The sequence below is a fragment of the Schistocerca piceifrons genome, chromosome X, assembly GCF_021461385.2.
Source record: "Schistocerca piceifrons isolate TAMUIC-IGC-003096 chromosome X, iqSchPice1.1, whole genome shotgun sequence".
In the NCBI taxonomy this organism is placed as follows: domain Eukaryota; kingdom Metazoa; phylum Arthropoda; class Insecta; order Orthoptera; family Acrididae; genus Schistocerca; species Schistocerca piceifrons.
This window is the reverse complement of record NC_060149.1, coordinates 780647543-780665152: the sequence shown is the minus strand read 5'-3', so window position 1 is coordinate 780665152 and position 17610 is coordinate 780647543. Positions and strand designations below refer to the sequence as shown.

Below are 17610 nucleotides of genomic sequence, written 5' to 3'. Positions count from 1 at the left end.
GTTTAGTTCTACACTGAAGTTTTGATGGATCCTATCTAGGTCTGACATTTGTTTACGTATGGCCAGCATACTGAACATGCACTAAAAACAAGCTCTGTACATTCTTACACATTTTTACATATACTGCTTGTAGTGAATACCTGCGCTAGTCTCATTTTCTAGCCACGTAAGTGAAGATTTATGTGTGTTTTAGAAAATATCTCATTCTTTGGAATTCTGTTAGAAACCCACTTGGGCCTAGCATTTACTTTACAATATGTACAGCTGACATTACTGACCTTTTGCCTGTAAAGAAGTTACGTGCTCATAATTTTCTATTATTGAATAAATATAACACATTTCAGGATAATCACAGAGGCCTTCTCTCAGAGCTGCAAGATACACAGTTGGAATAGCTTGATAGAGGCAGGAAAGGAAGAGCTGTGCCGTTTGGGCAAAGCTGGAAAAAGTGAGGAAGGAGACAGTGTGTGCAAAGGCAGTCATTGGGAACTGAGGTAGTTGGGAACTTGCACATGGTAGGAAGGTAGTAATAAGCAACCCTGGCATAGAGAAACAGCTGAAAGAATTGGAAACACGTAAGTTGCCAGGTCTGGATGGAATCCATATCGGTTTTACAATATTCTATGGCACTGGCCTCATAGCTTGCATTTATCGGGAATATCTCAACCAGCGCAAAGTCCTAAGTGACTAAAAAAAGCGAAAGTTACTCCTGTATATAAGAAGGGTAAAAGAACAGACCTGCAAAATTACAGACCAATATCTTTAACATCTGTTAGCTGCAGAATTCTAGAACATATTCTGAGTGTGAATATTATAAATTTCCTAGAGATAAAAAAGCTTCTGTTCATGAATCATAATATTTTTAAACATCATCGCTCTTGTGAAACTCAGCTTGCTCTTTTCTCACATGGAATACTGTGAACTCTGGAGGAAGGGTAACAGGCAGATTCCATATTCCAAGATTTCTGGAAAGCATTTGACATGGTACCAAATGCAGACTTAAAGGTATGAGCATATGGAATAGGTTCCCATATATGTGAGTGGTTCCAAGACTTCTTAAGTAATAGAATTCAGTATGCTGTCCTCAACATTGAGGGTTGATCAGAGATAATGGTATCATAACGAGTGCCTCAGGGAAGTGTGATAAAACTTCTATCGTTTTCTATATACACAAATGATCTGGCAGACAGGGTGGGCCACAATCTGCATTGTTTGCTGATGATGCAGTGGTGTATGGGAAGGTGATCAAGATGAGTGACTGTAAGATGATACAAGATGACTTACACAAAATTTCTAGTTGGTATCATGAATGACAGCTGGCTCTAAATGCAGGAAAATGTAAGTTAATGCTGATGAGTAGAGGGAAAAATGCATAATGTTCAGATACAGCATTAGTAGTGTCCTGCTTGACAGTCATGTCATTTAATATCTGGGTGTACCGTAGCAAAGTGAAATGATATCTAACAAGCATACGAGGATTGTGATAAGAAAGGTGAATGGTTGACTTCAGTTTATTGGGAGAATTCTAAGAAAGTGTGATTCATCTGTACAGGGGAACATATACAGGACATTAGTGTGACCTATTCTTCAGTACTGTTCGAGTGTTTGGGATCCACATCAGGTTGGATTAAAGGAAGACAATGAAGCAATTCAGAGGCAGTCTGTTACATGTATTACCAGTAGGTTCGAACAAAATGCTAGTGTTACGGAGCTGCTTCACGAACTCAAATGGGACACCCTGATGGGAAGGGTATGTTATTTTCAAGGAAAACTAATGAAGAAAATTTAGATACTGACTGCATAAGAGAAATTAGGGCTCATACGGAGGCATATAAACAGCTGTTTTACTCTCGCTCTGCCTTATGAGTGGAACAGGAAAAGAAATGACTAACAGTGGTACAGGGTACCCTCCATCACGTACCATGTGGTGGCTTGTGCAGTACCTATGTATATGTAGATGTAGAATGTGTACAAACAGTGAACAAATCACAGCTGTCAGAGCAGGAGTAGAAGCAGGAAACATGCAGAAGACTTTTCACACAATAATGAGACAAACATAGTTAATGCTAGGTTGTGAAACGTAACAGCCTATTTTTCATAAGATTCTGAAGATAATCTGGATTGCTTGATTAACTGCTAAGTCATTAGGTATGACCTGTATACGTAATTTCACATTTTGAGCTCAGCAATATGATTTTCAACAACTTCATGCCAAAGTATTCACTAATAGTATGTCCATCTATTGGTAGGAACATGTATCGTTGATTCATTTACTTGTAATTAGCATTATTCATTTACAAACAATTGGATAACAAAAAAAGCATCAAATATACTGTATTTTATAAAATGTCAGAAATCTACAGGGTGTTACAAAAAGGTACGGCCAAACTTTCAGGAAACATAACTCACACACAAATAAAGAAAAGATGTTATGTGGGCATGTGTCCGGAAACACTTAATTTCCATGTTAGAACTCATTTTAGTTTTGTCAGTATGTACTGTACTTCCTCGATTCACCGCCAGTTTGCCCAATTGAAGGAAGGTAATGTTGACTTCGGTGCTTGTGTTGACATGCGACTCATTGCTCTACAGTACTAGCATCAAGCACATCAGTACGTAGCATCAACAGGTTAGTGTTCATCACGAACGTGGTTTTGCAGTCAGTGCAATGTTTATAAATGCAGAGTTGGCAGATGCCCATTTGATGTATGGATTAGCACGGGGCAATAGCCGTGGCGCAGTACGTTTGTATCAAGACAGATTTCCAGAACGAAGGTGTCCCGACAGGAAGACGTTCGAAGCAAATGATCAGTGTCTTAGGGAGCACGGAACATTCCAGCCTGTGACTCGCGACTGGGGAAGACCCAGAACGACGAGGACACCTGCAATGGACTAGGCAATTCTTCGTGCAGTTGACGATAACCCTAACGTCAGCATCAGAGAAGTTGCTGCTGTACAAGGTAATGTTGACCACGTCACTGTATGGAGAGTGCTACGGGAGAACCAGTTGTTTCCGTACCATGTACAGCGTGTGCAGGCACTATCAGCAGATGATTGGCCTCCACCGGTACACTTCTGCAAATGGTTCATCCAACAACATGTCAATCCTCATTTCAGTGTAAATGTTCTCTTTACGGATGAGGCTTCATTCCAACGTGATCAAATTGTAAATTTTCACAATCAACATGTGTGGGCTGACGAGAATCCGCATGCAATTGTGCAATCACGTCATCAACACAGATTTTCTGTGAACATTTGGGCAGGCATTGTTGGTGATGTCTTGATTGAGCCCCATGTTCTTCCACCTACACTCAATGGAGCACGTTATCATGATTTCATACGGGATACTCTACCTGTGCTGCTAGAACATGTGCCTTTACAAGTACGACACAACATGTGGTTCATGCACGATGGAGCTAATGCACATTTCAGTCGAAGTGTTCGTACGCTTCTCAACAACAGATTCGGTGATCGATGGATTGGTAGAGGTGGACCAATTCCATGGCCTCCACACTCTCCTGACCTCAACCTTCTTGACTTTCATTTATGGGGGCATTTGAAAGCTCTTGTCTCCGCAACCCCGGTACCAAATGTAGAGACTCTTCGTGCTCGTATTGTGGATGGCTGTGATACAATACGCCATTCTCCAGGGCTGCATCAGGGATTCTATGCGACAGAGAGTGGATGCATGTATCCTCGCTAACGGAGGACATTTGGAACATTTCCTGTAACAAAGTGTTTGAAGTCACGCTGGTACGTTCTGTTGCTGTGTGTTTCCATTCCATGATTAATGTGATTTGAAGAGAAGTGATAAAATGAGCTCTAACATTGAAAGTAAGCGTTTCCGGACACATGTCCACATAACATATTTTCTTTCTTTGTGTGTGAGGAATGTTTCCTGAAAGTTTGGCCGTACCTTTTTGTAACATCCTGTATAATAACTCTGTTTGTAATACTGTCAACTTGCTGTGCTATTGTTTAACTAAACAACTACTTACTTCATAATTAGTGTAATCCACAATACGAAACTAAATGAGAATGAAAACAAAGTGTTTATTTAGGCTACTGAATTATATACTGAAATTGTGTCTACACTAAACAATACTGTACTCATATTTGAAGCAAGAGTTATGGTAGGAATACTTGGGATAATGTAGTTTCAGTGCAATTAACAAAAATGTAATCAGTATTGTTTATTTGAATCATTTGACTTATTTTTCCATGAAAATGACCTATATATATATTTGACCTTGTATCTTACTGCATGTATTTCAAGGCTAATTTTCTATAATTTTGAACAAATTCTGTGATTGTAATTAGCAACATTACTATATGTAACAATGTTCCAATTGTCAGCGAACGTATATAAGACCCATGAGAAATCACACGCTGGGGCCAGTACAATGTGAGATTTGGAGCTGCACGGTAAGACGTGACATTAGTTCAGGAAATAAACAATATTCTAAATCTGAGAACATGCACCTAAATCACTTTTTGACCTTTCACACTACTGGACAACCATTGTCTTCTCTGGCTCGTCATCACTTAAGAAATTTACAGGAAGAATCAGCTGCAGTGGAGCAACAAAAATAAGTTCATGCCAACTTTTTTTTAACAACCTGTGTTACACCCGTCCAACTTCAAGAACTTTTATTTCAGCTACCATCTTCACGATGAATATGCATAAAGACTTACTTTATTTATTTTTGAAGATTATTATCTCCCAAGCGAGGTGGTTACACTGTAATCTGGTGCTAGCAGCTGGGATCATGATTTAATTTGGGTCAAAGTGCTGATGTCACTTGTGAGTTTCAGGTGTATGATTCGAACATCAAGACTGAGATTTTATTTGAGACGTAAAATTTTGGATTTGACGCAAACATCTGGAACTAAAAAATTAAGAGGGTGAAGAAACTGAACTGTGGAACTATGGGTACCAACGGCTACAATCAGTTTGGACATCACAACAACTGAGGAATACCATCTACTATTATTTCATCTTTTCTTCAATGTCAGTTCACTAGGCTGAGTGAAGAACTTTTTGTTTAGGGAGTGTGGTTTTTGTTTTTTCTTTTTTGTTTTTTTGTATAATCTTTTCATGATGTGGGCCGACAATCAAGAGGTGGAGGAGAAGGTAAATTTGATACATGGTAATTAGGAGATAGTTCAATGTAATGCTAGTCACATACAATCAGAAGGGGAAGCAGAAGGCAGAGATCCAAACAGTATCTGTTCACCAGTCCAAGGTTTCAGTAATGAGGAAATGGTTGGCAGTAGTAGCAACATTTTTAATATGCTTGCAAGACTTGTTAGGGAGAAATTAGTTAAACAAAATCAGAAGCTAGACAGTTGTGTTGGGAAAAAACCTGAAAACACAGCGAAAAATTAAGCAAAAAGTTGGATCAACAATGGAAAAAATTAGATTATTTAGATAAAAACTTGAAGAGGAAAGATCAAACCCTAAAATGTATCAGAAAAGAGTTAGAGGATTCAAAGTTCATGTAGACAAAATTAGAGAGATAACTGAGGGGTTAAAATGGATTTAAATGATTTTAAAACACATGTGAACACACAGCATAGTACATTTGAAACCATTATTAGTTCTGTAGGAAAAAAAAAAAAAAAAAAAAAAACTGAGAACTTAGCAAACAATCTGATCAACGACATAGAGAGGAATGACAGGAGCTTAAAAATCTTACGTTCTATGATTAAAAACGAAAGCAACAGTATTAATTTGAAACTGAGTGAATCAAACAGAATATTTAATAAAGAATTGTCAGATGTAAAAGATGGTGGTGCATAAGTTAGTAATACAGTGACAGAAGAAAACTGCAACACCAAGGAGTTATGCCAAATCAATGAAAGTTGGCTGGTGCGTTTCCAAATCTGAAAGATGCTGATTATTCAAATTTTTTGCCAGTTGCATAGGAGTGGGGTAGTAGTGCTGGAATGAGGATGAAGTGGTGAGTTGGTGTTAGTCAAGAGTACCTTTAATGCGACTGAGTTTGAACAAAGTTGTGTAATATGGCTACGAGAAGCTGGATGTTCCTTCTGTGATACTGCAGAAAGACTTGGCAGGACTGTAGCCACTGTAAATGACTTCTGGCAGCTGTGGTTACGAGAATGTACAGTTGCAAGAAGACCAGGCTCCTGATGGCCAACTGGCACTACCAAGAGGCAAGATCATTGTGTTCAGTGCAAGGCTCTGGCACATCATACTACATCTGCAGCAGCAATTTGAGCAGCAGTTGGCACCACAGTGCCACAATGAACTATTACAAATCTGTTATTTCAAGGACAGCTCTGAGCCAGATGATATGTAGCATGCATTCCACTGACCCCAAACCACCACCATTTGCAACTTCAGTGGTGTCAAGTGAGAGTTCGTTGGATGGCAGGATGGAGATCTGTTGTGTTTCCTGATGAAAGATGCTTCTACCTTGGTGCCAGTGATGGCTGCGTGCTTGTTAAAAGGAGGCTAGTTGAGAGTCTGCAACCAACCTGTCTGCACACTAGACACACTGGACCTGCACCTGGAGTTATGGTCTGGGATGTGATTTCATATGGCAGCAGGAGCACTCTTGGTTATCCCATGTGCCCCGACTGCAAATCTGTACATCAATCTGTCTGGTGATTCAACCTCTTGTGCTGCCACTCACTGATTGATGGGGGTTCTGGGATTTAACAGTGAGTGGGCGGATTCAGTCAGAGGAGTCAAACTATAAAGTGAGGAAGCTAAAAACACACACTGCAGAAGACATAAAAGGGTATGTCAAATCTAAAAACTGGAAAAACAGAGGGATGAAAGAACGGTCTTTGTACAGGAGAGATGTCATGGGTCCCAGATCCAGAAAACAAGAAGAGAGGCACCAGCCACAATCACCCTGCCTCTGCTCCAGTAGGAACACAAAACCTTATAAACTGAAAATAAAAACCCCTTTCATGAAGGAAACTGAGGACCAGTTTGGCCATCCGTGAATTGTCCGCTAATATTAAGGGCAAGGAATTTGGAAGGCCATACTTAGTACGAAGGGCCAAAAGAAGGGGATATTCCACCAATATATGGGATACTGTGAGTCTGGTCCTACAACCACACTGTCGGCGTAGCTCGTTACACAAGAGAAAACAAAGGGTGAGCCCTAGTATGACTGATGAGTAGACGACATAAGACAGTGGTCTCCTTCTGAGAGGAGCAGAAGGGAGAGCGCTAACTGCAGTTGTCTCCTTGACTGTGCAGAATTTATTACTAACAGCAGTAGCACACCAGATGTCATTCCACTTTTGGGCAAAAAGCTATTTGATGTGAATCTGCATATCTGCACTTGGAATCATGGAAGGGAATGGGAGATAAGTATCTGCCTCTCTAGCCAAACAGACATCAAGTTCATTCCCCGGGATGCCCACATGACTGGGACCCAGAGAAAGACAACTGAGCAAGCGGCACAGCTGAGGGCAGAGAGCAGGTCATAGATAGCAGAGACGAAACGGTGACGAGAGTAGCATCAGTCTATAGCCTGCAGACTGCTCATTGAGTCTGTACCTATTAAAACACTGTGGAGAGACTGAGTAATAAAATGGAGGGCCCTGTTAATGGCTAGCAATTCTGCTGTGAACACACTACATGATGCCGGCAGAGACATAAAAGTGTATCCCGCCTTATCTATTGTTTTAGAATCATCAGTGTAGAAGATGGTAGCACCCTGGAACTCCTCAAGAATGTAACCTATAAGACTATGGTATATCATAGCAGTAACAAAGACTTTAGGAACCTGGAATAGATTGCTCCTAATCTGTGGTCACGACACCATCCAAGAGTGGGAGGGGGAGGGGGTGAGGAGGGGGGGGGGGGGGGGGAGGTGCAGCAGGAAAGACACTGGGCACAGATGGAAGTGACACATTCCAACCGGCAATCCCACCCGAGGGCAGCTATGAGGAGGGAGAACACTCTCATTTGCAAAGAGGACGGGGTACACAGGATGGTAGACGGAGTACACGGGATGGTCAGGGAATTGTTGAATGGTGATTCTGTAAACAAACAGGAGTTGGCTCCATTGTATTTTTAGAGGAGGAATCCCCACTTCTGCGGGAAGGCTGTTGACAGTACTAGTGTGAAAGGCACAAACAGCCACACACGCTTCATAATGATGAACAGCACCAAGTAATTGCAGAGTGGAAGGAGCTGCTGAGCCATAAACCTGACAACCATAATCTAGTCTGGACAAAACCAGAGCAGTACACGGTACAGATGTGTGAGCCAGGAGGTGGAGAGCATTAAGCTTCTGCATCCATATAGCCTTCAGGTGACGAATATGGGGCAGCCATACCAGCTTTTTATCAAAAAGAAGGCCCAAGAAATGGAACTGCACTACAACACATAGGCCTAAAAGGACATCACCTAAATAAAGTTCTGGATCGGGGTGTACTGAACGTCTATGGCAAAAATGCATAACACGCATTTTGGAGGGAGAAAACTGGAAGCTACAGGAAAGGGCTTACGCAGAGGACTGTCAGGTGGTGCCTTGGAGCTGGTGTTCAGCAGATGCTACCAAGTGGGAGCTGCACCAGATGCAAAAATTGTCGGAGTAACCAGATGCCCAACAGAAGGTACAAGCCCATTGATGGCGATGAAGAAAAGTGTGACACTTAACATAGAACCCTGTGGGATACCATTCTCCTGGATCTAAGGGGTGCTGAGTGAGGTGCCAACTCGAACCTGGAAGAGCAGGTGGGATAAAAACTCGCGAATAAAAATGGGAAAGGGGCTGTGAAAGCTCCAGTCATGGAGGGTAACTAAAATGTGACGACACCAAGCCCTGTCATATGCCTTACGTAAGTCGAAGACCATGAAAAGGTATCAGCAGTTAGTAAAAGCTGTCTGATTGTTGTTTGCAATCTGAGTAAATGGCCAGTTGCAGATCATCCTTCCCAGAAGCCACACTTATATGTGGATAAAAGGCCCTGAGATTCGAGTACCCAACATAATCTGCAGCTAACCATCCTCCCGAGCAGTTTACAAAGTACATTATAAGGTTAAGCGGTCAGTAGCTATCAAGAGACAGTAGATTCTTACTGGGCTTAAGGACGGGGGTAACTAGGCTGTCTTACAATTGCAAGGGGAAGGCACCTGTGAGCCAAATGCAGTTGAAGACCCTGAGTAGATTTTGCCTTTGGGTAATGTCCAAGTGTTGGATCATCTGGCTGTGGATGGAATCTGGTCCTTGGGCCATGTCATGTGAAAAGCTACAACTTACACACTCAGGTGGTGGAATACAGGGACTTCCCTCATGGAGTAGGTGCCCTACATCCATCAGAAAGGGGGTTCACTGTACAGCAGGATAACATATGCAAAAAACGCAAACACTGAAAGCACCTCATAGGTGGTGAGATGTACACGGCTATACGTCACATCGGGAACACATGACCTTCACCTTCTCTGGGAGGCTATCTCCCTCAAAAGGCAGAATAAAGGTGCCCGGCTGAGCGCGTGTCAGCTGCTAAAATGGAAGATATATCAGGCGACAGCTGGAGATGGGCGCGTAACGGAGTAAAATAGGGGCACTCAAGTAAAAGGTGTTTTACCATCCACAGCTGAGAGCAGTGGGGACAGAGTGGGGGAGGATCACCACTTAAAAGATGTCGATGGCTAAAAAGACAGTGCCCTATCCGGAGTCTAGTTAAAATTACCTCCTCCCGACGACGCGTTCGGGAGGAAGAGGTCCAAACACAGCGAAGAGCTTTCACGTCCCGCAATCTATTATTGGGAAGTGTCGGCCAATGCGCGTGCCATAAAAGAGTAACACGACGACATAAAACACTCCGTAGATCGGCGAAGGGAATCGTGCGAATAGCTGGCTGAAGAAGAGAGATTACAGCCTTGGCCGCTATATCGGCCGCCTCATTTCCACAGATACCAACGTGTCCTGGGATCCAGAGGAACACCACACAGATGCCACCCAAGTGGAGCAAGTGGAGGCAGTCCTGAATCTGGTGGACCAGAGGGTGGACAGGGTACAGAGCTTGGATACTGAGGAGAGAGCTGAGAGAATCTGAACAGATAACATACTGTATCCCCTGATGGCGACGGATGTATTGGACAGCCTGGAGAACAGCGTAAAGCTCCGCAGTATAAACCAAACACTGGTCGGGAAGTCTAAATCGATTTCGGGTGTCGCCAACAATAAAGGCACTCCCTACACCTAACGATGTTTTTGAGCCATCAGTGTAAATAAATGTGGCTTCCTTCATTTGTGCACATAGAGCAGCAAATGCCCGACGATAAACAAGTGAAGGGGTACCATCCTTGGGAAATTGACAAAGGTCACGGAGCAGGCAGGTCCGGGGACGGAGCCAAGGCGGTGCTGTACCCCAAGTTGTCAAGAAGGTTTTAGGAAAGCGGAAGGAAAGAGAATGGAGCAGTTGACGGAAGCGGACTCCCAGTGGTAGTAGGGAGGAAGGGCGGCCTGCATACCCTACATCAAAGGAGGCGTCGAAAAAAATGTCATGGGCCGGATTAGCAGGCATGGAAGACAGATGGCTAGCATAACGACTCAGAAGGACAGCTCGCCGATTGGACAGCGGAGGTTCAGCAGTCTCAGCATAAAGGCTTTCCACAGGGCTGGTGTAAAAAGCTCCAGACACTAAACATAACCCATGGTGGTGGATAGAGTCAAGACGCCGAAGAATAGACGGCCGAGCAGAGGAGTAAACTATGCTTCCATAGTCCAATTTCAAGCGCACTAAGGCGCAATAGAGGCAAAGAAGGACCACTCGGTCCGCTCCCCAGGAGGTACCATTCAGGACATGGAGGGTGTTGATGGACAGCAGACAGCAAGCCGAAAGATAGGAAACGTGGGAAGACCAGCACAGTTTTCTGTCAAACATAAGACCCAAGAATTTAGCGACGTCCGAAAACGGAAGGTTGACAGGTCCTAGATGTAAGGAAGGTGGAAGAAACTCCGTACAATGCCAAAAATTAACACAAACGGTCTTACTGGGAGAAAAGCGGAAGCCTGTTTCGATGCTCCAAGAGTGGAGGCGATCGAGACATCCTTGAAGACGTCGTTCAAGAAGGCTGGTCCGTTGAGAGCTGTAGCAGATTGCAAAATCGTCCACAAAGAGGGAGCCCGAGACATCAGGAAGGAGACAGTCCATAATTGGATTTATGGCAATGGCAAACAGTACAACACTTAGCACCGAGCCATGGGGTACCCCGTTTTCTTGGGAGAAAGTACGGGAGAGAGTAGTGTTCACCCGCACTCTAAATGTGCGCTCTGCCATACATTAGCGAAGAAAAAGGGGCAGCCGACCTCGAAAGCCCCAAGAGAACAGTGTGCGGAGGATGCCTGTCCTCCAACAGGTATCGTATGCTCTCTCCACGTCGAAAAATACTGCTACTGTTTGGCGTTTCTGGAGAAAATTGTTCATGATATAAGTGGAGAGAGCAACAAGATGGTCAACTGCAGAACGATGCTTTCGGAAACCGAATTGGGCAGGTGTTAAAAGACTGCAGGACTCCAGCCACCAAGCTAAATGGCAATTCACCATATGCTCCAAAATCTTACATACACTACTCATGAGAGAAATGGGGCAATAGCTAGAGGGGAGATGTTTGTCCTTTCCAGGTTTCGGAGCAGGAACGACGATAGCTTCCCGCCATCGTCTGGGAAAAGTACTGTTGGTCCAAATTCGATTATAAAGGCGAAGGAGGTAATGCAGACTATGGTATGATAAATGCAGCAACATTTGGTTGTGGATACCATCCGGCCCTGGGGCGGAGGAGCGAGAAGAAGAGAGTGCATGTTGGAGTTCGCGCATGGAGAAAACAGTATTATAGCTTTCGCGATGTTGAGAGGAGAAAGCAAAAGGTTGCACTTCCACTGCACATTTCTTCGGGAGAAACGCTGGCGGGTAATTTGAAGAGCTCGAAATCTCAGCAAAGTGTTGACCAAATGAGTTAGAAATTGTGACGGGTTCCACTGATGTATCATGCGCGGCAGTGAGCCCAGAGACTGGGGAGAAACTAGGCGCGCCAGGTAACCGTCGAATCCGACTCCAAACTTCCGAGGAGGGAGTGAAGGTGTTAAACGAGCTAGTAAAGAAGTCCCAGCTTGCCTACTTGCTATCGCAGATGACGCGACAGCATTGCGCACGGAACTGCTTATAGCAGATACAGTTGGCCAAAGTAGGATGGTGGCGGAAAACGCGAAGAGCATGTCGCCGCTCACGTATTGCGTCCCGGCATGCCTCATTCCACCAAGGAACTGGGGGGCGCCGGGGCAATTCGGAGGTTCGCGGTATTGAACGTTCCGCAGCTGTAAGAATAACGTCTGTAATATGTGTGACCTCATCCTCAACGCTAGGAAAGTGACGGTCATCGAATGTCGCTAGAGACGAAAAAAGTGTCCAATAGGCTTGGGCATACTTCAAGCGTCGCGGGCGTATATATGGCAGTTGTGGCTGCAATCTAAGGACACATGGAAAGTGGCCACTCGAGTGTGTATCAGCAAGGGCGAACCATTCGAAGCACCGAGCTAGCGGAACAGTACCAACCGAAAGGTCCAAATGAGAGAAATTTGTCAAAGGGAAAGACGGACAGTGACAGCTTGGAAGGAAGTGTTTAAGGGGATTGGGTGATAATGGAGAGTGTCATGGAGAAGAATAATGAGTCCTCCATGTGCTGGAGTGCCTTCAACAGAGGAGAGATCAAATCGGACTGACTGAAAATGGGGGAGAACAAAGTGGTCATGGGGACGCAGCTTTGTTTCCTGAAGACAGAAGATGACCAGCGAGTAGGATCGTAAGAGGATCGACAATTCATCCCGATTGGCTCGAATGCCGCGGATATTCCAGTGGATAATGGACATAGGGTGGACAGAAAATGGAAGAATGTGACCAAGGTTGCCGTCAGCTCAATGACTGCTCGGAGCTTGCGACCGACAGCGTGGAACAGCATTCAGCCGAAGGCAGAAGATCCTGATCCATATGTTGTTCTGGAGCAGCTCCTGCCACCAGCGATTGGCCGGTTGATCGGCCGCCAGCAGTGCACCTCGGCGACACAGAGGACAGCCGAGAGCGGCTACCGCCAGGTGGTGCTGTAGACGAGACACGCCGTGGCGGAGAAGGAGAGGAACTGGGTTTCTTATTAGCCTTCTTGGAAACAGGATGTTTAGATGAAGGAGGAACCGATGGTTGTGAAGTTGGAGTACGTAAAAAATCTTCACGAGTAGGCTCTTTTTTGGAAGTCTTGGTGTCTGACTTTTAGGCTCGAGATTTAGCAGAACCCGATGAAGGATGATCCATAGAGTGAGCAGGCGAAAGTGGGGAGGTTGAACGGGCGATCTTTGCGCTGGCCGATCTGACGACTGTGGCACTAAAGGTGAGATCACAAGTCTGCGTGGCCACCTCCTTAGTTGGCCGAGGAGAGGCAAGGACAGTGCTATATTTTCCTGTCTGAGGCACAGTGGGCTTTCAACTGGCGAATAATTTTCGAGCAGCAAAGGTCGACACCTTTTCCTTCACTCTGATTTCCTGAATGAGCTTTTTGTCTTTAAAAATGGGGCAATCTCGAGAGGAAGCAGTGTGGTCACCCATACAGTTGATGCAATGAGGGGATGGAGGTGGACAAGCACCCTCATGGGCATCCTTGCCACACATAACACATTTGGCCGGATTGGAAAAGGACTGGCTGGTGTGATTGAACTGCTGACACCGATAGCAACGCGTAGGGTTTGGGATGTAAGGGTGAACGGAAATTATCTCATAGCCCGCTTTTATGTTTGATGGGAGTTGAACTCTGTCAAATGTCAAGAAGACAGTACGGGTTGGAACGATGTTCATGTCAACCCTTTTCATGACTCTATGAACAGCCGTTACGCCCTGGTCAGACAGGTAGTGTTGAATTTCCTCGTCGGACAATCCGTCGAGGGAGCGTGTATAAATGACCCCACGTGAGGAATTTAAAGTACGGTGCGCTTCCACCCAGACAGGGAAGATGTGTAGCAGTGAAGTACGCAGCAGTTTTTGTGCCTGGAGGGCACTGACTGTTTCTAACAACAAGGTGCCATTTCGTAATCTGGAACAAGACTTTACAGGACCTGCAATTATGTCGACACCTTTCTGAATAATGAAAGGGTTGACCGTGGAGAAGTCGCGACCTTCGTCAGACCGAGAAACAACAAGGAACTGTGGCAACGATGGAAGGACTGTCTGTGGCTGAGACTCATTGAACTTACGCTTGTGAGCAGACATAGTAGAAGATGAGGAAACCATTGCGAAAGTATCCCCCATGATTACCGGCATCTGCGATGGCGTGCTTCTTCCTTGTGGGAGCCCTCTCTGAGGGAACCCCCCACCTTCGGTGATTGTTCACACCTCAGGTCACACCTCCCAAGAAATGGACGGAGGGATCAATCGGCACTTTCAGAAGGTATCATCTCAGGTAATCACCCCTCCCTGGGCCTGGCTGTTACCAGGGGTACGTACATGTCCTACCTGTCTACCCGGGGCGGGGAATTACGTGTTACCCCGTCACCGGCTACGCCTGGAAATGCGTCGGTCGGCCTTCAGACACGAACAGGGAGGAAAAAAGAGAAAGGGAAAAACCAAGGGAAATGAAAGAAGAGAGGTCTCAAACGCCGTAGCGGAGAAAAGGGGAAAGAGAAGAGGTAAGGAAAAGAGAAGGACAAAGACTTGCAAGCAGAGAAAGCGAAGAATGTGTTACATTTTCGAGCATCCGTCTCCGTCTGGACGTAGGCACAAAACATACCCCCAGAGGGGGAGATAGGGAAGGAAAGAGGCGGTGGTGAGGGGGGGGGGGGGAGGGGGGGACGAAGATGGGGGATGTGGAAGGATGCTGAAAGGGACGGTATGTAGCCCGGAAAGGAAGGAGGGCCACACTAGCTCGGGGTCCCGTGCTCGCTACGCACGTATCCACAAGAGAGTTGTGGACCCCCTGGGGGGACGGTATCGGTGTGGTTGTATGTGTGACCATCCTGCACATGTGGAACTAAGTGAACGCCACGCTGCTCCAGATTAGCCTGGAGTTCCTCGCCAGTTTGCAGGATGAGGTCCCAATGAAAAATCATTCCTTGGACCTAGTGAGAGATAATAGATGCCATGACATCACCAAGATGATCGCAAGCACAAAGAGTGGCAGATTGGGTGGCACGAGGAGGATTGATCAACAGGAAGCCCGACCACATCTTACTGAGAGACTCCACTTCGCCAAACTTGTCCTCGATATTCTCCACAAAAAATAACAGCTTTGTGGCAGTGAATGTGTTCCCAGCAATCATAGTACAGACCAGGTAGCAGGGAAAGTATTTCATCCCAAGGCAGCGAGCCTGGACCTCCTCCCAGAGCGTAACCAGGGAAGGGAAGGGAAGGCTGCAGGGTCATACGAAGCAGCATTCAATGAACATTTACTACACGAGAGATGGCCGTTTGAGAACAACCAGATTTTTGCAGCTTGATACACTTCATGTGCCAGGCATCCACCCTGGTACCACCCACACCAATCAGGGGCTCCCCCCATGGGTGCCACCCAGCCAAAACAACAAGGGTTGTCTGGTGCAGCAGTCTTTGCCAGAGTTCCAATGCTCCAGGAAGACAAACAACCACTCCTTGCGTACATGTGGAGGCAACAGCTAAGGTCACAGTGGTGTGGTCCCTGTGTTGTCAGGGGCTCAGAGAGATGGGTACATAACAGCCCCACCACATGAGACTAGCTGCACGTGGTGGTGAACCAGTGCGGTGGAGGGGGGCTATGGCGGGGAAGAAAGGGGGGAGATGAATCCAGACAATAGAGCTAGGAAGGGAGTTCTTCCCCAATGGCTCACACTAAACACAGAAAATTTAGCAGTAGAGGTCAAACCCCAAGGGGGGACCAAAACACCAAAAAGAATGAAAGAGAATGGGCAAGAGGCACAAGATTGCAAGGAATACAGGGAACCAGGTAGATAGCCAGGTTGACATAAATCAGAACACCAAGAAAGGGGAAGGAGTGGGCAGCGGGGAAGGAACAAGGATCGGGAGGGAGGGGCACAGTGAAGGAAATGTAGCCAGGGAAGGAAGATTGGGCTGCAATAGCTCGGCATCCCGTGTGCACCACGCACTTACGAAATAACCATGAGCCTCCTGGGGGCTGCTGCCATTCGTGAACAGCATTCCAGGAGGTGTTTTCCAACTGAATAACGCTTGCCCACATACCGCTGTTGTGACCCAACATGTTATACAGAGTGTCAACATGTTGCCTTTGCTTGCTCTATCACCAGATCTGTCTCCAGTCGAGCGAATATCATCAGATGACAACTCCAGCACCATCCACAACCAGAATTAACCATCCCTGTATTGACTGAACAAGTGCAAAAGGCATGGAACTTCACCCCACAAACTAACACCTAGAGCCTGTACAACACAATGCACGCACATTTGCATGCTTGCATTCAACATCCTAGTGGTTACACCAGTTATTTATGTACCAGTGTTGAACATTTGCAATGGCTTATCTCGCATTTACATAAACCTATGATTTTGCAATGTTAATCGCTTAAATAGGTTACCGTTACCTAGCAAACACATTCCTGAAATTTCATAACTCTACATTAATTACTTTATGGTACTGCAATTTTTTTCAATCAGTGTATTTCAAATGTTAGGGCAAATGTAAACGACATCAAGGAAAATGTTCTAACCAGACATTTTTGTAGCAACAATGGTAGTACTTTGTGTAGTATAAACATAATGAATTTTCCTGGGGAAAACTAACTCCACCCCATTGACTGTATTTGCCAGTACAGGGATAATTTTAGCAACAATATGCCAGACAACTTGAAAATTAAATTCGTAAAGAAATTTTTTGATGGGGAGGCACTGTTGTTGTTGCGCAACTCCTAGTTAGGATCAGATCAGAATTCTAGAATTGACCATAAGGTAGTGCTCAGATGGAAGATTTTTGGGAATAGCAACTTAAAACATTTATCTGTTTAAATAAACCAATAGATGAGATAAAACAAATGGATGTATTAAAAAGATGATAGCCACAAAGTACAGTGGGGGTTAGTTTATGGGACCAGTTGACTGTACTGAACAATTTTTAAGATATGTTGATAAACTAGATATGGCAAGGAAAAGAAACGAGAAAAAGAGAGATAGGCAGAGGGAATATAGGGGCAATGATGATCATGGAGACAGAAACAGAAGAAGAGGTAACAGGAACAATTATCATGAGCATATTAATAGGAGGGACACCACTGGAATGACAGATGCAGGGACAATGACAGGAGAAGTAATAATTGGAATGATAGATGTAGAGACAATGAAAGGGGTCTTGAGAAAAGGAGTAGGCAGTGGGAAGGTAATGACTAAAGGTATGATAACAGGAATTTTGAAAATAGAAGTAATGGATCAGAAAACAAAACTGTGTCTCTTGGGTAGCCTGTCAGTTTTGGGGCAAGACAAAATAGATACCAAAATCAGACAACTAATTTTAGGAGAGGAAGAGGTAATTTTCACCATAGAGATTACTGTAGCTCACACCAGATAAATAGGATAGAGTTTAGTAGGGAATTTTTGGTAGATATATTAAAGGAAATGAAAGCTGAAGAAAACAGG

At 44.9% G+C, this 17610-nt stretch overlaps 1 protein-coding gene across 1 annotated transcript in view; it reads right to left on the bottom strand.

Annotated features, from left to right (window-relative positions):
• Positions 1–17610, bottom strand: part of LOC124721637 (28S ribosomal protein S21, mitochondrial) — a 55531-nt gene that overhangs the window by 6213 nt on the left and 31708 nt on the right. The window lies entirely within an intron of this gene.